The following is a 26,232-nucleotide window of genomic DNA, read 5'->3' on the forward strand; positions in this document are numbered from 1 at the left end:
TGATAACCCCTGCTCAGTGGTGGAATAGATGTATATTCTTATGTGAAAATGTATGCCATTCTACAATACAAAGTACGTAGTCGGGTGTTCTTATTCACATTGATAATATCCATTTGTCCAAGAGTAGAATTGCTCTTTTGCAGATCACACTTAAGAGACAGACGGTTTCTATGGCAATGTCTGCTGATTGGCTGAGGGTGGAGGTTGCCATAGAAACTGTCCATCTCTTGGCCAATAAGCGCTTTGCCATTCCCTTCAATGACAGTGTCCCTGGAGTGACCCATCATTTCGGGACAGTCCGTGGGAACGGGTGGTGGGTTTGTTTTTTTCTTTCTGAAGACCATTGGACTATGGGCCTGATTCAGAGCCGGTCACTAGATGCGATCGCTCGCACGATGTGTATGCAAATTGCGTAGGCAGTGCTATCTCACAGCAATGCAGTAGCACGCCCAGTATTTCTTAGACAGCGATCACATAGTGTATGCAGACACCCACCAGCCTGTTTTAAGATGCCCACTTGTGCACGTCATGTCCAGGAAGTGTATGCAACCATCGGTACATCGGATGCTATTGCAGCGCTTGAGGTTGACCATACCCTGCCGCAAGCACTGCGAGCAATTCAGTGTAAAAACAAGCCAGGTGACGTGTACTATGATGCTGTCTTATAATTATGCACACCTCTAAAACGCCATTGAGATGCTCAGACACACCTGTGTTTGCACCTCCACTCCCCCGGTTTTTAATAGCTAGCCCCTGTTACCACCTACAAACACAAAGTGTTCGCTCGCCAATACATAGTGGGCGTGCTTATGCCTTGCCGTGCGAGCAGCTGCCATGACGTCACTTAGCTGAATTTCCATACGCTGGGAGCGAGTGTCCGCATCTAGCGAGCAGGTCTGAATCAGTTCCTTAGTTCATACAAACATACAGGAGGAGCCTGTAGTGCAGATAGCAGTTGCTAGTGTGGAACAAACATAAAATACTCAGGAGCCTGCATTGCAAAATGCTTGCTAGTGCCTGACACTCATAAACCCTCATTTTCCTACTGCCTGAAGTATATACCCTTGCTTAAACGGAAAATAAATACTGTACATACCGTTAAAGGAACTGGAAATTAATTCAGATAAAAATAATTAACTTATATAAGGACTTTTCCTGCTATGTACAGTATGTGTTTTTTGTGTGATTGTGCCATTTGAGGGATTTTTTTTATTGTTTATGTTTATAAATGAAGGTTTTGTGAAGAATCTTCTTTTCTCTCATACAGGCCTATTCATCATGACATAATTATTATTACTTGTGAAAACTATGGCCCTCATTCAGAGCCGTACGCTCTGAGCAGAGCGCACGCTCTGAATGAGGGCCGGGCTCCATTTTCATGGAGCGTCCTCCTGGACGCTCGTATAGCTGTGGGTCACCACCCACAGGCTATACGAGCGTGCATTGTGATGGTCGCGATGGTCGAGACCATCGCGACCATCGAATTTGCGAGCCGGAGCCTGCGGTTGAGGTTTTCAACCGCAAGCTCCGGAGTGATTTTGGCTCTATCATGTCAGTGGGCCGGCTTCTGACGGGAGGCGTTCCCGTGGGAACGCCCCGTCAGGGAGGCACGCCCCCGGCACGCCCACCAAAGGGGGCGTGCTGTCAATCAACATTGACAGCACGCTCCCTTTGATCGGACACAACGAGCGAAGGACTTTCCTTCGCTCGTCGCGTCTGGCGCATGCGCACGACGGAGCTCCCTCCGTCGTGCGCATGCTCAGTCCATAACATCGACCCACTTGCGAGCGGACAGCCGCTCGCGAGTGGGTCTGAATCAGGCCCTATGTTTCAAAGTCGCTGCGAGTGTAAAAATAGTTTTGGAGGCATTCATCATGTCTCCCTAATAAAAGTATCACTTCCGAAAAGCTGCTCTTTTTGCGGAGTCAGCTTTTCGGAAAATGTATACTTTTCCCCATGCAGCTGTGGTATCCATAAGGATTTCCTCAGTGCTGCATGTCTCTCCCCCCTCCCTTACTCTCTATTCCCCCCCTGTCTCTCACCTCTGCATGTACATCTTCACAGTCTGCCATGTAAAGAGCAAGCTGTGAAGATTATCGGGGGCTGAAGGATGGCGTTCAGTAACGCCATCAAGTTCCGAAAAAAAAAGCTTTTTCGGAATTTGATGCCTGGCCTTCAGACTTACTTTTTACAGAAATATGTGAAAATGTTAATTTTCGTCTGCTTTTGTAATAAATAAGTGATGATGAATAGGGCCCCACAGGCTGTGCAGTCATTATTATTGTTTTTATTACATAGTGTCTGACTCTCACAGACACACAGATTAAAGATGTCTGCTTTCTTTTCCACATTTCTCACTCACTCCTAAAACCTACAACTCTCTCTAATGGCGACTATTGCAACAACCCTCTCTATGCACTCTCCTGTGAGAAATGGTGCCTGAAATGACAAGGGCGGGACTCTTCTATGCAATCCAAACCACACAAGATCCGACATTAACAGGAAAATTACATATTGCCTCGTTTTAATAAACAAATTTGGCAGGAGGACCCAGGCCAGGACTCCATTCTACTTGGAAACCACAAACTCAGTTCTGTCAGATTTCTCTGAATGGCTCATCTCTAATTACAACTGGGCATATATGCCTCATATCCATTCACTTGGTTGCTTACACAGCTCTGTATTACCCACTGTCAGGGGCGTAAAGAGGGCGGTTCCGACGGAGCTCCTGGCGCCGAAAAGGAGAGAGGGGGTGCTGCGGCTGGCTTGACTTAAACCTGATTCCATTAAGGCAGGCAGATCCGCGGACGGAACGCTATCACACCTGTCGCGAAGCCACGCCCCCTTGCAGGGACGTGGCTAGCTCGCATCACTGCCTCTTCACCTATCGAGCCCTCTCCCTGCCTTCCCAGAGATTAACACCATCAAGGGGCGGGGCTTAAGTATGGCGGCAATGGGAGGTGGGGCTTAAATCCGAGGGTAGAGCTTAGTATTAGATATACCTGTGTGTGTGTTTGTGTATATATATATATATATATATATATAGACAATATTGACAGCACTCCACGGACAAATAGCTCCAGATAATCTGCTAAATGAGCTCACTTAGTAGATTGCCTGGAGCTGTTATTTGTCTGTGGAGTGCTGCCTATATTGTCTATACATGTGGAGTGTCCTGTCCCTGTGCCAGGCGCTGTTAGGACTTCGTGCACCCCGGTGGCTGAATTGTTATTAGGAGTGCCGATCCCCGAATCGTATATATAATATATATATAGTCCTGAGGAAATGTTTGCAATAAAAATTAAATGTTGACCTATACGACCAGTAGCGCATGACTTGGTGTCAGCACACCGTCTGTACCCTATGCTGAAAGTCCTATGAGTGCCACTTGTTTTGGTTTGGATATATATATATATATATATATATACATATATATATATATATATATATTTATAAAACCACAAAAAAATTATTTCACACTAAGGTCAATGCTAGCAGCACCTCAAAGCGGGACCCCTGTCAGCGGGAACCTAACAGATAACACACAAAGGAAATTATGAACCCGAGGAAGCTAATCAACAATAAAACGCTCTTTGTTAAGAGAAATTGGTAAAACAAAAAATAAAAAGTAAAATTTTAAGATAAGGAATTAGTACAGTCCATATCTTTAAGCTGAATAATTGTACTTGTTCCAATTTGAGGATAGAATTTGTCATTCCTGGACAAAAGTCCATGATAGATTATGTTTGTCCATGAAAGATGACGTTTTGCCTCTTTCCGAGGCCCGATTTTTGGCGGGAAAAATCTGAAGTTGGCAGGAAAATCTGAACTAATCTGAGCCTGCACATCCCTAATTTAAACCCAGATGCTGATGACATCACTTCCTTCAATTAGTGAACTGCACTAATAAATGCCTCATCTACACGGACAATCCCTCAAATGCGCAATGTGCTCACCTACCTAGTCCATGACAGTTGTCTGGTCCTGCGTATCCACAGCTCACTGGGAGCACAGCCTCCAATATCTGCTCGCAGATTACACAATGCTGGCCGGAGCGCAAAGCCGTTGCTGCACACAGGCTGGTAATGTGCTCCGGCTTGCGTTCCAACACTGTTGGTCACGTGCTCCAGCCCCGCGTCTACTACAATATGCATTGCAGGGTGTTTAGTGTTACCTAGGCAACGCATCCCAAACAGATCTTAGCATACTAATACTGTGGGGTATAATTAATCACCCTACTTGGTTCACAGTCACACATACTTAATACAATATTGGAACATAAATTAAGCATTCCAACATTTCATAACCTCTTTGGTTCACACATACTTAATACAATATAGGAACATAATTAAGCATTCCAACATAAATTATGCATTCAAACATTCTATAGATAGATAAAGTCATTGGAAATCCCTTAACACCTAAAAAAAAACCTTTAATGTGGGAAAGGAGAAAATTCCTTTTGTTGTGGCCACTTACTACATCTATAAAGTGCTAACTTATAATGAATTTACCCCTAATTAAAGTGCTCTTTATGAAAAAATTCAAATGGAATATGCATAAATGCCCTATTACTGTGAACCCCTACAAATGTAACTAATAATGACCTAACCCCTGCATGGTGTAACAAGGAATTCCTATAATAATTCCAGCTTTATAAAGACTTACACATAGAAATTAAAATGATAGGGATTGAGTGGAACCAGAAAATCAATACATGATACATTTTGAAACTGAACTTATACAAATAAACAATATCTATACCTTCATTTAAACCCTTAGGGAAAAGGATGTCAAGGGTGTATATCTAGTAAGATTCTCTTTTAGAAATGAGTAATTCCCTACGCCACCCTCTAAGGTTTTCTTTTATATACTCTAAGATGGTAAATGAGAGATCTTTGATATCTGAGCCATGAAATTCTGCAAAATGCCGGGGCAGGCTGTGCATTTTTATACGGTTTTTGATGTTACGTAAGTGCTCTTGAATACAGATTTTAATAACTCTTTTTGTTTTGCCTGTGTATGCCAAGCCACAGCTGCAGGTTATTCTATAAACAACAAAATCTGTATTGCATGTGACTCTTTCTCCAATAGGATGTTTCTTTTTATCTTGTTGCCAACTAAAGGTTTGTTTCTCCATATGTTTACAAAAAATGCAACGGCTGCACGGAAGACAACCAGTTTTATATATACCTGTGTGTGTATATATATATATATATATATATATATATATATATACACACAGGGCTCAAAGTGAGCCGGTATACAATACCACCAATTCAGCCAGCAACCCCTGCGGCAGCGCTGTAAGCAAGAAAAAGAGAAACTGCAGTGTTATCTGGAGATGTATCCTGCTGGGGACACATCTCTAAGCAGCGCTGAGCATCGGGTGACAGGTTCCGGCGCGCCGACGGTAGGATAGATGCAGCGCTGGCGGCAGTACACAACCCTGGCCCCAGTCGGGAACCAATCACAGACCGTCAGCCAAATAAAAAGAATCACCGGCGGTGCCCTTTTAAATTTAGCACCGACCGCTAGTCAATAACGGCTTGCGGACTGGCATCCAATCAGAATCAGCGTGCGGCTGCCGGTCCGTGATTGGTTCACAGCGGCACTAAGTCCAAAACACCACCGCAACTTCCCCGGTGCTCCATCCCAGCACTAATCAAATCAGTCAGTGTCCCTGCTTGATGATGCACCACCTGCCAGCTGGGTCACAGGGAGGAAAAGCGCCAACTCCAGACATGGAAATAGAGGTACAGGGGGTGAGAAAAAGAATAAGGCAGTGTGAGGTGCAGGGGGTGGGAAAGGAAAATAGCCAATTTTAGGTGCAGGATGTGAGAGAAGGGTGCAGGATGTAGGAGTGAGGAGTAGGTAGAGTGGGGTGCAGGATGTGGGAATGGGGAGTAGGTAGTGTGGGGTGCAGGATGTGGGAATGGGGAGTAGGTAGTGTGGGGTGCAAGATGTGGGAGTGGGGAGTAGGTAGTGAGAGGTGCAGGGGTTGAGATAGAAGCAGAGGCTGAATCTTATTATCAAAATCCCTAAAGCTTGGAGATGGAGGTTCAATTAAAATTTCCATACCCCAACTTCAAAATTCCCACTTCGAGTATTGCCGGGCAGTCATTACCACATAAGTTTGGAAGGAGATTGCAAGCCTTACGGCAAGTAAAATTCTCAGTTTTTGCAAACATCCAGTGGAAAATTATCTTTCTTTAATTTGTCAAATCTGTTGTTGTTCGATTGTACCCCTGAGGAAGTTCCAGGTTTGGGACGAGACGTATAGGGTATTGATAAAGTCCCTTTCTGCTATCTGTGGAGCTTACCACCAGTGAGCTCACATCTGCAAGGATGGTGGTGGAATACAACATCTGCTCCACACTAACAGTGGATGTTTTAACATCATGTTTTAATGTAAGCAATTGTACAATATATGTATTTTATCCAAATAAATACATTTTGGAATTTTCTAATGAAAGGCCATTTTGTCATTTTGTGGGTGACATTCTGGTGAGTGGATGTATTTTCAGGACCTCTCATTCTGAGACTATCAAGTGAAACTGCAGTTACGGACTGAATAAGTCTTCTAATGAAATCATCTTGATCATCACACTAAAGACTCTATGGGCTAAATGTAATAGGGTGAGAGTTTAGAAAATGTGAGAGTTTAGCAGTAAACTCTCACATTGGTTGAGTTTTATCTTCAAAATGGGAAAAGATCTGAATGAGATTTTAAATCGTGAGAGTTTTTTAAGTCTAAAAAAATATGCAAGTTCGCTCTGTTACTTTGTTTTTGGACTCTGTTACATTGGCAAAGTTTAAAAAGTGTCAGAAACTCTCACTTTTCTAAACTCTCACCCTATTACATTTGGCCCTATATCTGAATTTATTAAGTCTGTATTATTATACATTAGCGCCCTCAGGTATCTCTTGTATAATTTTATGGTTTGTAGCCCACTAACAGGAGTTTCACTTGAGGTGCTTCTTCTAGGTCTTAGCACTAGATAAAGGATAATTTGTTTTACATACATATATATATATACATAGATAGATAGATAGATAGATAGATAGATATATATACACATACATTTTTATGTATATATTTATATATACTGTATATACCTCCCAACTTTTTCTGGGACTGTCCCGCTGTCTCACCCACGGGCCGCAGTGTCCCGTGTAGCTTGCTGCAGTATTCCTCCAGTAGTAATAGCGCTCGCTCAGTATGTGTCTCCCCGGAGTGTGGGTCATGTGACGGGCAAGATGGCGGCATCCAGGTCGGCCCAGGAATTAAGGTGAAGCTGGAGACTGGAGAGAGCTGTGCGGACACGTTTAGACTGATGTCAGGAGGTGCAGGTTACTACTGGAGGAATACTGCAGCAAGCTACAGAACCCAGATGAGACACAGCTCAGACAGGCCATAGAGAAGGTTATCTGTATGTTTAAAAGCAACTTGTTCAACACATTAATAGGTTGCAATAGTTTGGTCTGTGAATTTCTGGTTATTTTGGGGAAGAAAAATAGAAGCTGAAGACTACGTCCGGTGTGGGACCCTATGACTGCGATCTAAAGATTGTTGTGATATGCTTAATATACAAGTATATATACGGTACGCGCATATATATATATCACCTTACGAATTTTCATGGTTTAACTAATTACTACACTATCAGGCGCTGGTCCTTGTCCCCCCTTTTTTATCCTTAGATCTATCCGACCTACCAATTGGTTTTCTTAAGGATCCAGCAGTCACCTGTTTGGAAAAGGAGTATAGAGTGACTTAACATCTAAGGAGGGAATAGACTCCCCAAATTATATTATTTTCCCGTGTGATTGAAGAAACTAAGAGGCAGCGCCATAGTTCTATTCTATTTTCTGTATTATATATATATATATATATATATATTAATTTAGACCTCAGCACCTCACTATTTATGAATAATACAACAGAACGGGCTCTGTTGTTAATTTAGGTTTTTTTTCATCCTTTCAAATGCACACATGCCCCCACATGTTGGCCATGCCCCCAATTCAGTACATGAGAGAGGGCGCTGCAACATATTCTTGCTCCGGGCACCATGGCTCCTAGCTACACCTCTGACCACTGTTCGTCTATACGCCCTCACTGAACTTTGCCTATATGACAGTACAACAACGTTATGCTTCTTCAGTTGCAATTGGAGGTGTGATTGCATGCACAGTGTGAAATCACACAAAATACACTCTACTAACAGGTGTACACTGAGGTCAGCATCAGCCCCAAAACCTTTCCATTATAGATCAATATAGACTCTTTTTTTTAAATAGCTGCAATGGGATCCCCACCTCTCCATGATTTGTAGTGGTTTTTTAATACTATAAATGTAAGTTTCATAGTGTCAGATTGTGAACTTTGCTAAAAGGTTCGGATAATATGTGTGTCTGCTTTGTTCTTAACATTTCTTTCATGTTCTGCTACTCTTTTAAAATTGTGCATCCTTTGTAATGTAGTCCACAAGTACATTGGAGCACATAGATGACTCCATTTGTGTCACCGACGCACAAGTGATTTGATTTTTAAAAAATCATTTATTTAGTATTTGAATGTAATGTGATTCATATTCTGATGTTTTGTTATCCTGCAGGCTTGGCATCTCTGTCCTAACTAGGGGCCTGATTCAGGGACGGACGCTAATCTGATCGCAGCTACGATTTCATATAGATCGCAGCTGAGAAAATATGCTAAAGGTTGCAAAGCTTACCCAAGCATATGGATGCCCACTGGTGCCTTCTCATATGCGTACGATGTCGCTTACGTGCATAAATATCGTAACATCGGTGGCCACAGCCTTGGGAGCTCTTCTGACACACAGAGCTGCATATGCACTGGCAGTGGCTAATTTATGCACGCCCATGAAATGGCGTTCAAATGGACAGACACTCCTATGTTTATCAGACCACCCCCCATCAACACCCCCAAACCCTGACATTCTGTCACTCACTCTGCAATGGATTCCTCTGTGCATCTGTAGTCACAATGCGATCGCTGCGCACAGAGCAGGACGGAGCTACAGAAAAAGCCCTGTCTCGGCGTAGCGCTGGAAGCCTTCCAACAAAAAATAATTATAAAAATGTTCGTAACATGTTATTTATTCTATTTAATAAGCCAGTTATGGTTCATGCTTGCAACACACCACTACTCAGTCCTTCACCTCCCATCTTGAGAAGCTCAGGTGGTTTGCAGGATATGGTATAATGGAATTTTCATGGGGGTTATATATGTTTAATGTAAAATCATGTGTGCTGCTGTGTCTCTGCCAGTGAACTGTAACCATTGCCAACTCCAGCAAAGATCATTTTCAATTTATTATAATGTATCTTTATCCCCAGCAGCTGTCTCTATTTCTCTTTGTACATGTATTAAACAGTTATATACAATATTCACTCCCCTAAAGAACTTCAATGTCAAATGTTTAATGCCCAATGGAATATGCAACAAACATGCTACTGTAGTAAACTTTGACAATGAGCATTTACATTGTTTTTCATAGTAATATGTATGTTACCAAATTGTTACTCTGTACAGAGCTGTGAAATATATTTATGCTATGTAGCTACAATGTCATAATAATACATTTTGCACACCACCTGCTGATACTTCTGTTGTTGACACATTTTCACTGACATTAGTTTAACAAGCTGTAATGTCCACCTGAGGAATTTTGTTTTTTTATTATGGTTTGGTTTTGCCTAAGATTATAGGTTTGATTAAAATATGTACTGGTGTGCCTAATAATAGCATATGTATGTTCATGCTTCTAGCAGTTTATACTGTATATGAGACTTTGGGCCTGGCCCTTTGTACTATGGCTTAGAAATGACACTAATCCAGTGGTTCCCAAACTGTGTGCCGTGGCACCCTGGGGTGCCTCGGAACACAGGCAGGGGTGCCTCAGGTTGCTGGTCCAGCACCAAATCAAATTATTTAAGGTCAATGTAATGTAAATATGTGGACAAACAGAAGCACAAACCTGTCACCCACCACATAACTGAAACAGAGGATTACAAGTCAGCACTATTTACTTCACTTTACTACTGTACTACATTTTTTTCTGAATTTCTCAGTAACAAAGTTAGACTTAGGGGTGCCGTGAAAACAATGCTGATACTCTAGGGTGCCGTGATTTAAAAATTTTTGGGAACCACTGCTGACTAATCACTTTATATTCTCCAAAAGTCCATTCATTAAAAAACTTATTGAGGTGTCCTTGTCCTATCATAATGCAAGTTTCTCTTTACTAAGCCTTGTTACATTTTTACATTTCAAAATTTCCCCCATAACCTATTTATTCATTTTGGGATTAGTATCACCCTGTTTTCTGTTATCCCATTCTAAACTTGGTCTTGGCTGTGTATGATTAGTATAATATTGTCCTTTTCTCACCGCAGCAAACTGGCCTGTCCTGATGCCATATTTTGCAAACTTTTGCTTTCAATCAATTAGAGAAAGTCCTCAATAATTCATCAAACTTCATCCATACTGATGAGTTTTTTTATGTTTTTATTTCCCCTTGGACTGAAAGTTGAATATAATACATTCCTCTATCTCGGTTTGTCTACCTAATTTACATATCTCCCAAGTCCAGATGTTTTCAACAAAAGGTGTGGGTCCTGCCAGGAAAAGAGGCTGGTCTCCTGGGGCAATAGTTATGATGCAGAAGGACTGTCCATATTTTCCACTGCTGATGGGTATATTTATTGTCCCTCTTGTTCTTTCAATACCCATTTAGGTGCCTAAATAGAGATATTGAAAAGTTCAGGTTTTTCCATATATAAAGGTGGTTTGTTTTTAACGATAACATCATTTTGTTTATCTCAATATTGTTTTCTATTTTTGACAATTGTTAATTTTTATGATGAGTTGTTTGATTAAGGACTGAGCACACTGTATTCATTTTTCATCTCCTGACCATTTTTTAGGTAGGTGGTGACTGGACAATCTGTGAGCTCATGCAGATCTTGTGGGAGACAGACAGTGACCTGTCCACTCTTGTGATTATGACAACAGTCCAGCAAGTGACAGAGGCTGTGTCATCATGTGATGGAGGTTATGAGGAAATGTAATTTTATAGTCTTGGTCATTTTTAGTTCCAGCAAATAAAATGAATCATCCTTTCTTTGGATGACCCAGTTATTAAACTGGCAATGAAACATATTATTGCACACATCCTCTTAAAATTCAACCAGGATAAAGGGCTTCAAAATTGTTATGTCCATTCTATAGTGCCACTATTGGCAGCCAATTAAAATTAAAACTTTTTTCCCATCAGAATGCAAATTTTCTGATTAGTTGTCAACTAATAGTTGATTTCACAATCACAATATCTCCTTCACTAGTAAATATTTAATTTGTATATAATTAAATGTCTACTTACAAAAATGTAGCTTTAATGTTTTAACAGGTTGATTGAATGTTTAGGATTGTTTTACTAGAGTACGGGCACATACAAGTGTTCATCATTCAGGGGCCTGTTTATCAAACCCGTTTTTCATAAAATTATGCAGAAACTGCATTCTCTGCATAATTGTATGTATTGTTGTAATGTACTAACAGCCTAATGCAGGAAATTCCACAGAAATCTCCTGCAAAAAGCTAATTGTCTCAATGGGGACAATGGTCTGACTCTTATGTGCCAAAATGGATGTTTGCTCTTTGAAAACTTCGAGTTATTGGAGTTTTCTGAAGAGTAGGCTATACTTTGCTTACACCATTTTCAGATGACGTTTATTCCCGAACCAGGTTGCAAAGAGGGATCCATTCAGGGGTGGATTGGGATGGAAAACCAGCCCGGGAAACTTATGTATGCAGCCCCAATTGAGGCGGGATCTGACAAGGGGGCGGGGTCTGTTGAGGGGGGTGGAAACCCCCTCACAGGGCCTGATTCTGAGTTGGACGCAGTTGCGACCTTCTTTGCATCTTTTGCTGCAGTTGTGTAGTGACTTTATTCTAGTGCCAACACAAAGCCTTTCCCTGGTGTACATCCATGCATCCAAAAGTGCCAGGACTGAGATGGCCATTTCAAGTGTCTATTCTGTGTGCGTCTGTGGGTGTACCTGCATGGGAAACACTACATTACAGTGTTACAGTCGCTGACGTAGCGTTTTGCATGCAGATACACCCGCACTCGCTAACAGAACATAGGCATGCTGCATATAATGTTAATCAGCAGAAGCTGCTTGTGCATCTATTCGCATCACTGTGTTAAAAAGATGCATTTGAAGGTAAAAAGTTGCACAAAAGATGCTCAGCGCTACCGAGTCACGCCACGGCATTGGCGCGACTAGAATGGCTGTTTAACACGCAAGGAGGCTAGCTGTAAGAGGACCCATCTGTACTCGCATCTATACTCATCAGCAAGCAATACATCCTCACACCTCAGCGACTGGCAGAATGGGTATTACACTGACAGATGACAGATTACCTATTCTGAAAATAAATAAGGGTCGTCCAGTGTCCAGTGTAAGCGGCTGTATGTACTGAATAAAGTCTCCTCTATAAATGCATGTACCCCCACAGAGTACCCTAAAATCTCCGATACATATATCCAACATAAGCACAATACTGGCAGACACAGATAGAAGAAAGAGACAGAGGGAAGAGACAGACAGACAGAGGATGTGAGAGGACAGTAGGAAGAGAGACACAGAGGGAAGAAACAGAAAGAGAAAAGACAGAAGGAAGAGACTTACAGAAGGAGAGACAGACAGAAGAAAGGGACAGTCAGTCAGAAGAAAGCTACAGAGAGAGGGAAGAAAGAGCCATGCCCAGCCATATCACTCAGGCAGTGCTGGAAATGGGGTAAGACCTTGAAGTTCTACATGTAGTGGCACTGCCAGCTGAGGTGGGCACAGGTCCCCCTGCAGTGCCCCCACCTGGTGCATACAGTAGAATAATAAAGGTATTGCCAGACATGCATGAACATAACTGCTAAGATTATTAAACCCCTCTCCCATATGATCATACCTGACTCCCTCATCATGAACTTCCCTCAGTTATTCAGCTCACTCCCCACAGCTCATTACTTTGCTATGTGTATCATTCAGCCAGCACTTCACTGGCACACCTCTGACACATGGGAACTTGGAGGAACAACAACATCATCCCGCTCTGCAGAGGAATAATGGGAGGTACTGTAACACTGCACAAAGGAAGGTGAGGAGCCCTGCTGTGCAGAGGAATAATGGGAGGTACTGTAACACTGCACAAAGGAAGGGGAGGAGCCCTGCTGTGCAGAGGAATGAGGGGAGGTACTGTAACACTGCACATAGGAAGGGGAGGAGCCCTGCTGTGCAGAGGAATAATGGGAGGTACTGTAACACTGCACATAGGAAGGGGAGGAGCCCTGCTGTGCAGAGGAATGAGGGGAGGTACTGTAACACTGCACAGAGGAAGGGGAGGAGCCCTGCTGTGCAGAGGAATAATGGGAGGTACTGTAACACTGCACATAGGAAGGGGAGGAGCCCTGCTGTGCAGAGGAATGAGGGGAGGTACTGTAACACTGCACAGAGGAAGGGGAGGAGCCCTGCTGTGCAGAGGAATAATGGGAGGTACTGTAACACTGCACAGAGGAAGGGGAGGAGCCTCGCTGTGCAGAGGAAGGACACAGATTATGAGTCAGTGTCTCGACTCACAGTCTCACACTGTATGGGGGAAGCCAAAAGGTAGAGGCCGTGCAGCAAAGCAAGTGCCTCACAACCAACTCCTATTATAATAAAATTAAAAAAAAACATCATCCTCCCCAATGACAGAAGGCACAAAGCATTTAAAATAGAACCAGCCGAGTAAAGCTGGCCACACACTAGACCAACTTACATCCAACCAGCCAACTTGTTGATTGGTTGGAATAAAAATCTGGTAAGGTATGAAAGCAAATGACAATCAGCAATTTGCTCCCAAACGCCGGAAAATGGACAAAAACTGTTGTTTGAACAAATTATTTAGATCAAACATTTAACAAAACTTGTCTGAACGTCCATTTTCATCTGTTTTCTGGCATTTAGGAACAAATTGCTGAGCATCATTTACTCCCATTCCTTACCAGATTTTTATTCCAACCAATCAACTAGTTGGCTGGTTGGACAGATAATCTTTAGATGTGTGGCCAGCTTAAGTGTACTTACGCGCAGCCCAACTCTGTGTGTCCCTTACTAGCTCGCACTAACCCTGCGATGTCCCTGACAACTTACCAGCTCCTGTATTGCTGGCTGTCACAGCTGGAGGCTCTAAGACCATGGGAGGAGCTGCAGTGTAGGAGTGAGCATGTGCAGCAGCCCTCCCGTCCATGGCCATTAAATTTAACTACAGCTGCCAGCCTTTCTCTGACAGCTGCCAAAGCGAAGATGAGCTGAGCTCCCATCAAGGCAGCAGCCATCCGGCTCGGCGGAGGGGTGCATGGGACCGGCCCAGCGGGAACTCTCCCGCTTTCCCGGTGGCCCAATCCGCCCCTGGATCCATTCAGTACCCTCCTCCCCCGTTCGGTTCCTTTGGCTGGAGTTCACATATGCATGAACTTACATTCACGCATGCACAGTAGTACTGCCGAGTCAGACTTGGCAGTGCTAACTTTCACTGTCTTCGTAACGGAGCAATGTTCTGCTGTCTGAACACTGTTGAATTGTTCCGGTGGCTTTGTATCCACCCCTGCTGCTTACAGCGAGTTGGATACCTATTTATCAGGGACCTCCCAGCCCCCGATAATTAGCGAAATGAATGGACCCCAGAATCACAAGTGAAATAATTGCCCCACCAGTGTGGATCTTTTAAAATGTATCAGCCAGTAATGAATACACCTGTGCACTAACTTGGAAAAATGGAAACCACACACTGTTAGTGCTCCCTGAGGAATGAGTTTAGGAAACACTGCTCTAATACAACCAATTATTACCAATTACTTTGAAAATAAAAAAATGAGAAATATTAGCCAAAACATTCCAGGTATCAAAAACTCTGAAAAATGTTCACAGCTGCCTACTGACACAACCAGACATCAACAAACAAATTATGGTCACTAATACCCCTTTTCCACCAAAACTCTGTCTCCAACCCGGGACACTGAGCATGGAGTGAGCATGGGTTGGAGCTGGGTTTTACCTCTTTTACACCGGTGGCTGGAGGCGGGTTATTTCTTGGGACCTGGGTCTTCTGTGACATTAGACGCTATAAGATAATAGACGCTTCAAGATGATGTCATCTCCAAGCCCTACTGAAGCCAGCTAATCCGCTGGATTGATGCATGACCTGGGTCATGCCGTGCACACTAGACTGTTACCCTGTCCTTCCTGGGTTCAACCCTGCTCACAACCAGAGTCAGATTCCCGGGTCCCTGGACCCGGGTTATTTTTCATAGACCCTTTTCCACTGAGCCGCGACCCAGGAAAACCTGGCAATAACCCGGATTTTTGCAGCAATGGAAAAGGGGTGTAACTGATCTCACCAAGCTATTATTTCTGAAAATCAAAACTGAAAAAATTTGATTTAGAAATCAGACAAAGCACCTGGCTTAGGTGACTTTTCAGCCACATATTATAAAAAATTAAATTCAGACATCCCCTATCTTTGCACCACTTCAATAAAAAAAGAATGTTTTGGTCAAGGGATACCCAATAAGTCAGAATCACAGTAACTTTCAGGGGTAGATTGTACCTAGGGTCTGCAGTGCAGTGGGTTCCCATTGGAAGCGCTCCCTGCTAATCACAGCAGGACAGGCAGTCCCACTGGGAGGTGCTTTCTCCCACTAGGACTGCTAGTCCATACTGCAATTAGCAGAGAGAGCACTTCCCATGGGAATCTACTCCCCTGCTATAATGGCAGCCCTATCTGGCTTCTAGGCGCTGCAGCCAGTGGAGTCGGCTAGACGCCTGATTGTTAATTTGCTCACATTTCAGACAGGCACAACCACCTCTGACAGAGAGATAGGAGCCACCGCTGACAGTAATGCATAAGGATGGTAAGGACATCCACAATGGTGCTACTTATTGCTCCATATTGTTACTAAATAGCAATATTCTATATGCCAAAATTTTAGCAACTCTATTGAACTACGTACTTCTGAATCTGATCCATTTTGATCAGGTCAGTTTTATCACAGGTAGACATGGAAGAAATGCCAGGAAGGTATTGATCTAGTCCACAATATAAACATGAGTAAGACCACAGACATTGTAGACATTGTATTTTCCCTAGATGACAAAAAAAAGCCTTCCTCAGGATATCATGGCACTCCAATACAAGCTTTAAAACTTTTTACATTTCTGGAGCCTTCTCGCTAGTATTCAAGCTCTTTACTCAGCCCACAGCTAAAGTCAACACCGCTCCCTTGGGCTTTGTCATGAAAAGTCCTAAACAGGGACGTCCTTTTATACCCTTAATATTTGAACTAGAATTACAGCCAGAATACAGATGAGAGGTAGTGGAGGAAAGATCTTGATGTTGATGAAAACAATCTGAATAAAATAGCTGCATGCTCAATTTCAAACTTAAGTTCAGAAGATGCTAATACAAATACAATACAGCTTTTTATTATTCTTCCTATAAACTAGCAGTAATACTGTATACACAACTCCCTCACCTCTGACTAGACTGCCCTCTCACAAAGTATCTGTGTCTAGATGCCAGATTGACAAAGAATGGAAAGTGGTGGTACCAAACCCATATTTATTCTCCTAAGTCCTACATCTGGTATACAGCACTTAAGGAAAAATTACTTTCACTCTACAAGATGAAGGTAGTGCATATACTCACATTTGGACCCCATGATTATGCAGAGAATATAATGGTTGGAGTTTCGCACAGAACAAATCTAGAAGAGGGTAAATATGTAGAATACAACCACCCTATTATGTTCCAATTAATCTGAGAGTGGTGTGATAAATAGAAATTCCGGAGGCCAACTACAACGTTTTATACCACCAAAGAATCGGTGGGTAAGGTTTAGGAGTTGGCGGTGCTCCCTGAGTCAGGGCAAACAAGTATATAGTTTAAGAGAGAAAAGAAGACTCTTTGTTGGGGGCACTCAGTATATATGTGAAAGTATAAAAATTTACTTTTAATAAGTTCAGTACTAAAATAAGGTTAAACACACAAGAAAAACACATATAACTTTAGACAATGGTTGTCAATGAAGAGAACCACAAAAAACATATGCTCATAAAAAAATGAGAAAATATATTAATAGTTAATTAAACAGAATGAAGGCGAATATTAGTGGAAAGATAAATTCAATATAGTCAGTATATTCTGATAAAGAATTTATACTCAATAGTAAATAAATAAATCTGAGTAGTCACGGATGTGTGAAAAACACACACAAATTAGGTCCAAAAGGTACCAGATGGTATATATATGAAATACAGTAGACAATTAAACTGTACACCATAGCCCTCCTATTGCAACAGCGTACACATATTGAATGTATATTTCTATCACACTTAGATAACCCTAGGCATACAGGGTTTAGAGGATTGACCCCTAAAATATTCACAGGTGAGATATTACATAATCAAACATGGAGATTGCAACGAATAGACATCAGTGATTAATTGCAGTACGATAAATAGGTGACAGAATAACCTATCCAGATAAAGTTAGCAAATAAACCTAGCAAAATATATGTCTTCAGAACATTGCCAGTTGGTTTATGTTGTTGATATGAAGGTGGATGATATATTTCAACACAGAAAAAGGTACTTGGCCTTCCAAGGTGCCATAAAGGATAACAGAACAATCAAATGAATATATATAAATTATATATTGGTATATATATACCCTTCCTATAATTAGAGGCGTATGAGAGAAATTGTCACCTATAAAAATCCATTACAGATTAAATATTGCATTCTCAGTGATAATAATAAACAGTAGCAGAAAATCAAATCAACAAGTAAGAAATCAATGATAAATGGCAATATGATAAACCGTTGACAGTATGACCTGTCCAGATGAAATAGCAGACAAACAATGTACTGAGATAAACCTAAACTACCAATCCGTCATATGAGACAATTGGAGGGTCAGAAAAAGATATAAACAAGAAAAATGTTTCTTATGTATGTATGCCCCTCCTATCATATGAGGCGTATACGAGGATTTGTCACCTAGAGAAATGCTTTGCAGATTGATTATTGCATATACAGTGAAAATAATAGAAAATAACAAAAAAAGAATTCAATAATTAATATGCAACGTAATAAGTTGGTAACAATGGAAATTATCCAAGTGACAGAAATAAAAAAGAGGCCCAGTATCTGTCTCCCTCACTGCTGCTGACCCCATGATTATCCAAGAAAGACAGTTTTCAGAAATGGATATTTCATCATAATATGGAGTTTTGATTTTAATGCTACTTACAATATACTCACTAACTCAACCAGTATATGAAATTTTACAGGACAGATGTTGGGCTGTTCTATTAATACCCTTAATACATATTATAGAGATAACATGGTAGTGCCTGACAAAGCCTTCCCCCCCTTGCACACATTCCCACAAACACATACACACCATTCATCCTTCCTGTAATATTCCAAACAACCATCCCCCAGATTTTATACTAGTACTTTTGTTATTAACCTTTGTTATCTCTGTCAGACAGGTTAAATACATTGTTCTGTTGCACCAGTTTTCATACTTTTTGTAAATCATCGGTTTATTTTCAACAATTTTGTTTTATTTTATTAGGTTTGTATCCAAAATAAAAAAAGCATGCAAATATTTTCAGGATAAATGATAGAATAATCAAATAACCACCTGTCTAAAAATAAACCACTATAACAATTCCTTAGTTTAAATACAAAATAGAAAAGTTATTCCCAGGGAAACAGCGTATCTTCAATCCACAAACATCTCCTTAAGTTTTTAGGTCATTAAGTAGTTAAGCAAATATATTAAAATTCCATAGAAGAGTAAATAATGAAAGCCTGGTCTTTAACAATTGCTTTGTCACAGTTCAAATGCAAAATGCTAACAGATAATGCTCAGAGTGCATGTTTGAAGACATCAAGGGCATTTGGACAAACATACATGGTTGAAGAGTTCCTTTAATTACTATCAATATTGACATTAATTGGGATCCATTTATCTTTGTGACTATTCAATAACACCTTCATTATTTAGTAGAATCAGCTAAAATTAGAGGTTATCACAGAGATGAACCAATTTGTGGCACAGAGTTGTAAAGTTAAAATGGTCATTTACATCTGAACAAATGTAGTAAAAGCAAGGATGGGGATAAAGCGAAGAGAAAAACATTATCTTACAACACAAGTTACAAAACTCTCTGAGATTAATCTTTATTTAAAGAATACTAGAAATTGACTTGTTTTGACTTATTCTATATTAATTAAATTATTGCACAAAACACATTCTAATTGCTTTGACTGATGGGTGAATCATCTGCCCATTGTCAATCACCTTTAACTACATTACCCTAGATTGTTATTTCTCCAGAAAGTTCGCCAGGACACAAGTATGAGTCACAAGGACCTTCCGGATTAGAAACATACTGTAAAGTCTGCATCTAGAGGGCTGACAAACATATATTTTACTACCCTACAGCTCTCACAGAGCATGGAATAATCATAGTGAATGACTGTGATTAGGCTGTTGATGATTCACTAGGCACTCAGTTTACTAATACCCCTTTCATACCAAAATCCTGGGTCCAACCCGGGATTATGAACACGGGTCAGTCCCGGGCGAGACACGGGTCAAACCCCGTTTACACTGCACCTTCGACCTGGTTTATTCCCAGGTAGGCCCTGTTCACACTGAACCCGGGTCTGCCCTGCTAAACTTGTGAAGTCATAAAAAGTGGGTGGTGACTGCTCCACAGCCAGCAATCAACTCATTTAGTGCTGGACCCGGGTCGAATAACTCTGGTCAGACTGTTCACACTGCACCGTGACTCGGGTCGTTCCCGTGTCCAACCCTGCTTACTACCTGTGTTGGATTCCCTGGTCACTAGACCCGGGTTACTTTTCAGGGACCTTTTTGCACACCAAGCTACAACCCGGGTCACCCCGGCAATAACCCGGGTTATGTTGGCAGTGTGAAAGGGGTAACAGAGAACATAATAGGGTGTCCTTCTGTCCTGTAAAGACAGAGGTACTTTCGGGGACTGCCTGACTGCTTTGCCACACCACCATAATGGTAGTGCTTGTCTTAAGTTAGAGTTTGGATGCCCCTGTTCACCATAGCTAATGTGTAGGATGTTTACATATACTTATAGTAATAATAAATCTAAAATAAACTATTTTCGGTCTATCATCCAAACACGTGATATGCCTGCTTTATTATGAGCCAGACACATAGGGGTCAATTCAAATAGTTGTGAGTTGGGTCCTGAGAGTCCTTCCCAGGGAGAAACCATACCGCAAATTGCATTCCAAACTCGTATTGATTTTTTAGAAGATATTTGCACCCCAAATATACAGTATTTTCTACATAATTATATATACTGTTTAAGTGTAGCAAAAGAATACAATGTGAAATAATTACCGAAAGTAAAACAAAGCAGTTCCAAATGTCATTTTTAATTTTAGTACAATTTTCTTAAATAGCCCTTTGCTAATTTCTTTATTTGACTTGCAGCATAGCTAGGGTACTGCTTTGGCAGTTATAAAGCCAAGTAAGTGGCAAGCATTAGTGAAAAATATGTCTAGCAAGACACACAGGAATCAGTATCACGGAGACAGGAAATTGATTCTGCAAACAAGCTGCAAAACTCAGCTAGCAAAGAATATCCCTGTCCAACTTGTCTATTTATACAACAACACATATTGTTTTATCATACGTCAATCACTGATAATATATATTTTGGTATGCTGTCTTCACATCTCTTGAGGAGACTTATTCTGAAAGACTAGAGCATACTGAGCTAAACTCCCTGGGAGACCAAAGCATAATTACTTCTTCTAAGCAGCTTAAACCCTTAGTTATTGTACAAATAAAATGTAAGAAATAGACAAAATACCTGTCCATTTCCTTTGTATTATCTCAGCTGACATGGTACATTGGAAAGCAGTTAAATTATCTGTAAATCCTCACAAGGGGAACTAGACACTTCAGAATTAATATTTGTTTATAGCATAAATCCTAATGAGCCTCCATAAGTACATCGCTATTCTTCAAAATCAGAACAAATTACCTAGCAGACTAACAGGACCAAATTATATCCTGCTTAAAACTGCACTAGCAGCACCTAGTAAGAAATGATAATGCAGGGGACCTCATAATGGTTGATTTTCCAAAATTTTTTTAAATCAATCAAAGGCTATAACAACCCTAAGGGTAAAAAAAAATTGAATTGTGATTTAAAGAAAATTAATTTACCAGCAATTTTTCGAAAATATCAAAGCTTTTCCCCTTTATTGCAAAATATCTTGAGGGGGCACGGCATTGGAGGATGTGACTAACTCTTAATTAGTCCAATCTCTAAGCCCCTCCATTATACCCATGTACACTAGTGTTTGGTGTTACCAGATACATCATTAAATTAATATATACTATAATAGATAATAATAATAATAATAATAATAATAATAATAATAATAATAATAATAATGATTTATCCACAGTTATTAGTGTAAATATTTTGTAGCAATATGTTGTGTACATAAGTTACATTAAATAGCTTATATGCATAAATGTAACAAATAGGGAATTAGTTAGGTAATCAGTTTTTATATGTGTATACAGTATGTTAAAGTCCTATTCAAACCACAGAATTACTGTATACAGTATAGATCTGACTAGGCCATAAAGTAAGTGGTATGCACAGATGTGTGGGGAGTGTGTGTATGTATTTAGATCATGAACACAATTCTCCTGCAAAACGCAACATTCAAGGACATTTTCAGAAACAGTGTACTCATCTCTAGACAAGGAATGGGGCTAGGATAATAAAGGTTAATTACATCTGCTATGAGGTCAGTTGGGACCAAATTGTAATAATGTATGCGCAAAATATTTCGGTCAAATACTGCCGAAGTATTATTGTGATATATTTTGTTTTTACTGGCGGATGTATACATATAGCGCTAGGCAGCTGCACATTAAAAAATCCCTTGACATCATTTCATTCTCATCTGCTCATCTGAACAATCAGTCAATAGAAAGAATGTAAAGAGGGAATTTTCACATATATATATATATATATCCTTATACATAGTAACCTGATTGGTGCTGAAAAATCTAGGCTCAGCAGCCTGTGTGTATGCCACTCAGAAATCACTACAAAACAAAGCTGGTCCTAGATGTGCAGCATATAGTAACAATTGTAACAATTCAAGTTTGTGCAATAAATAAAGTGACTATTCTTCAAAGGTCTACCAAGAGCCTTGCTGTCAGTAATTCAGCTTAATGACCAGTAGAATAAACAGGATATGTTCATTGCAAAACCTTTTTGTATAGCTTTTCACATAATATATCATTCCTTGAAATATTATCTTTTAGTATATTCTTTTGTGAATATAAAATTGTTATTTCTATCATGCTAACGGAGGCTTCTGTCCTGCTATAATACATTACGATCCGTACACTTGATGACAGTGGCATCTAACATAAAATAAGGTGACGTGAAATACTGACTGCAAGTCTCACATATCAGTAGTAATGAGGCAAACATGTTTTTGTAAATAAAAATATATATTTGCAGTATATTTGACAGGCATACGTTAAATATAAGGCAATGTAATTTCATCCCATAAAAATATTTGTTTAATAATTTATAAATCATACATTGTCTAATTACTTCACTACAAAGAGTAGAAGAAACTATTTTGTGCACACACCTAATAATGCAGACTTTAAATTGTTAGGAACTAGAAGGTAAGGTTAATTTATTTGTATTATAGTTATGGTAGATGTAAGATGGTCCTACTGTACTATACAGAGCATCATATGGTCATCATGTGTCTGCCTTTGGTAGTGGTAAAGATGCAGAGATAGATTTACTAAGATTCAGTTTTGTCCCTGGAATGTGAACCAGCAATAAAATTGAAATGTAAAACACGCCTACATTTAATATTATTGCTGTTTAAAGTTTTTAAAATGCTGAGTTTCTAAGCCAAAGAATCTGACTATTTTCCTGTAACACATATGAAGGTAAAGGTAATTTTCAACTATCTCTAATGTTACACTAGCTGGAAGAATGATTTTGAACATTTCACTAGTGTTCAATTAAACTTAAATTTATGGGCTCTTTACTGTTTCTTGCGGGAAAAACTTTTGGAACAACTTAGTTTGGAGGCCCCAAATACAATTAGCAGAATAAAATTCATGAATAAATGCACTGAATTATTTCTCTCCATATAAATATTTGGCGCCACGTCAGAATATAATTTTAGAAATGCATGTTGATTGAATGATCCTAAATTTTCTATACATTTTAGCAAGATCAGATGAGTTTGAAATTGAAAGATACATCGGCAGATGCTATACAATAGTGGTACACTTGTTAGTTCCATATGGTATATAAAGGAAGTTTGTGTCTTTTACTTCTAATTAATTATAGCAATATATATATATTTACTGTTCAATATTGTAGTAAAAACAGAATTATTATTTGGCTCTGTCAAATATGAGCATGAAAATAACAAGAAAGGTTATAATTATGGTTTGACACAATACCGAATGTGTAATATGCATATTTCTGAATGACAGAAATGCATATATAATAATTATATCACCCTTGTTTAGCTCTGAGTGACAAATACTGTATCACTATTTTCTGAGACATGACATTGATATATAGTATTACAACTACTGGCTAATCTTCTCTGTTGCATATATTGCTTTACAGATTACAAATATTATTTTGCATATTTAGTTATTTATGTTTTCTAGTAGAACGTTTCACCATTGAACATTTCAGTTGATTAAAATGTTAGTGTATACACATTTGTGTCCTGTTTTCTTCACAACAACACTCAGGATGTGAGACTGGCAGTTACATGGTTTATACTGACCTTCGGTCTTCTTCCGCCAAGAAAGTTTTCTATCCATCTCAGTATATATCCCTCAAAGCCATATTTGTTAATATTCCTGTGTGGTGCAGTGTCAATTGCCTTTTGGAAGTCCAGATAAAGTCCACTGCCTCCCTCCCATCTGCTCTCTATGTTGCGCTGTCGAAGAATTAAATTATATTTGTTAGATGCTGATTTCTAGGAAGTCTTTCCCTACTTGCTGCCTGGAATTTGTGCAAAATGGAGCTGAAACATTTCATTTTGTGAAGTGAATGTACATTATCATAGCACTGCATTTGTATCCTTAGCACAATTATCACTTCCATAATATACACATGGTAGAAGTTCCATATTATGTGCTGAAGACTGCTCCATTTTAACATGAGGACAGAGTTATACCATACATACATGTGTATATTTTGCATACTGATACATAACATTGTGAGAATATCTATGTATATGTATATCATCCCTTTATCCGTATGCCATATCAAAAAAAAAAGCCAGAATAATAATGATACTACTATTAATAATATTACATACATATATGCCTCTCCATCACTCATACATATTAAAGATACAAATAAAATTAACCAAAGGTGCGCACACATGCAGCGATTTTTTGGACGACTGAATGATAACGTTATCGTTATCGTTCAGTCATCCAAAAAATCGTTCAGTTTCAGCCCCAAAACGATGAATGATAACTACCAACGCGTGCTCCCGTTTATAGTTGGTAGTTAACATTCATTGCCCGAACCTCCCGTCCAACCTGACGATAGTGTTAGGTTGAACATGTACTGGGAAGAGGGAGGGGGTCCGGCACTGATTGAAATCGTTCTTGATTTCGTTCAGTGTTTGTGCTCAGTGTCGTTAACGACACTGAGCACACCCCTGCCAGGGACACACGGGACGATGTCTATCATGGAGTGAATCGTCCCGTATGTATGCACCTTAACTCCTAAATGGCATGCCATCACCGTGGGTACAAAGCAACAACAGGCTTGCAATCACATGCTTGTAGTAGTACTTTCTTGTATATCAAAAATATATATGCGAGTGATAGTATTTATTTGCTAGTTGGATGATGTGATTTCATTTTATTGGAATGGGTATGTAATGCCGGCTGTCAGGATGCCTCCTGTCACAATACCGACAGCGGCATCCGGATGGTTGGTATCCCAACAGGAGTCGGGTAAGTATACTTACCCTCCCCCTTCTCCCCCTAACCCTCCCTTCTTGAAGCCTAACCCTAACCCTCTTCACCCTGCACCCTAACCCTCTCCGTTAGTGCCTAAACCTAAGTCTCCCCCCTTCATGCCTAACCCTAACCCTCCCCCCTTAGTGCTAAACCTAACCCACCCCAGTGGTGCCTGACCCTAACCCTCCCCCCTAGGGGTGACTAACTCTAACCCCCAAAACCTAACGCTTACCCCGCTAACTGACCTAAACCTAACCCTAACCCGTCAGTATTTCTACGCCTATCTTAACTCCCTTAATGGGATGCCAGGGGCCGCCGATCTCTTAACTACATCCCCATTTTATCATATGAATGTAAGATAAGTCTTTTGTACATGTGTTTGCATCAATATTTGTGCTTAATATGTTTAACCTATATTAAATATCTTAATGCCCATTGACCTGGTGTAGATGCTGTAGTACAAGTATGTGGGAAACATATAGCAGCCGACATTTGTTCTTATTAGTTGTAAACTTTAATCAATTGACTTTAATTATACGTCCTGCATTTTTGCCATTCACAGTATAAATGCCTTTTTCATGTATCTACAGTATATGATCATGTATATATAGGGTAAGGCAAGATAGTTTACTCATACCTTCTAACTGTCCCGCATTCTGCGGGGCAGTACCGTTTACTGGGACTGTCCCGCTGTTCCACCCGTAGGCCGCAGTGTGCCACGGTGGAAGGGAGTTGGGGGAAGCGCAATGGATAAGTAGCAGGGGAATAGATCTATTCACAGTGTAGGGGGAGCAGGCAGCACATGTCACATGCGCTCAAACACCAGTGGGCAGAGCTGTAACCCGACCCTACCTGACTCTGAGCTCTGGCCCCTGAGAGAGTCTTTTTTATAAATGATAAATAATAAATGATTCAAGACAATCTATAGCTGCCCTCTAGCAGAAGTGCTGTCACTAAGGCTCAGTGTGGCATAATGTGTAAATGGCATTACAGTGTGGCATAATGTGTAAATGGCATTACAGTGTGGCATAATG

The 26,232-nt window shown here is 40.3% G+C and overlaps 1 protein-coding gene across 1 annotated transcript in view; it reads right to left on the bottom strand.

Moving 5' to 3' along the window:
- DLGAP2 (DLG associated protein 2) overlaps window positions 1–24,031 on the bottom strand; it is a 415,366-nt gene extending 391,335 nt beyond the window's left edge. Inside the window, exon 1 of the mRNA XM_088479755.1 lies at window positions 24,001–24,031. The gene's annotated coding sequence lies outside the window, so the exon portion shown is untranslated. The remainder of the gene's footprint in view (window positions 1–24,000) is intronic.
- Window positions 24,032–26,232: the final 2,201 nt, after the last annotated feature.

This window comes from Taudactylus pleione, unplaced genomic scaffold, assembly GCF_031769625.1.
Source record: "Taudactylus pleione unplaced genomic scaffold, aTauple2 ptg000244l, whole genome shotgun sequence".
Lineage (NCBI taxonomy): Eukaryota > Metazoa > Chordata > Amphibia > Anura > Myobatrachidae > Taudactylus > Taudactylus pleione.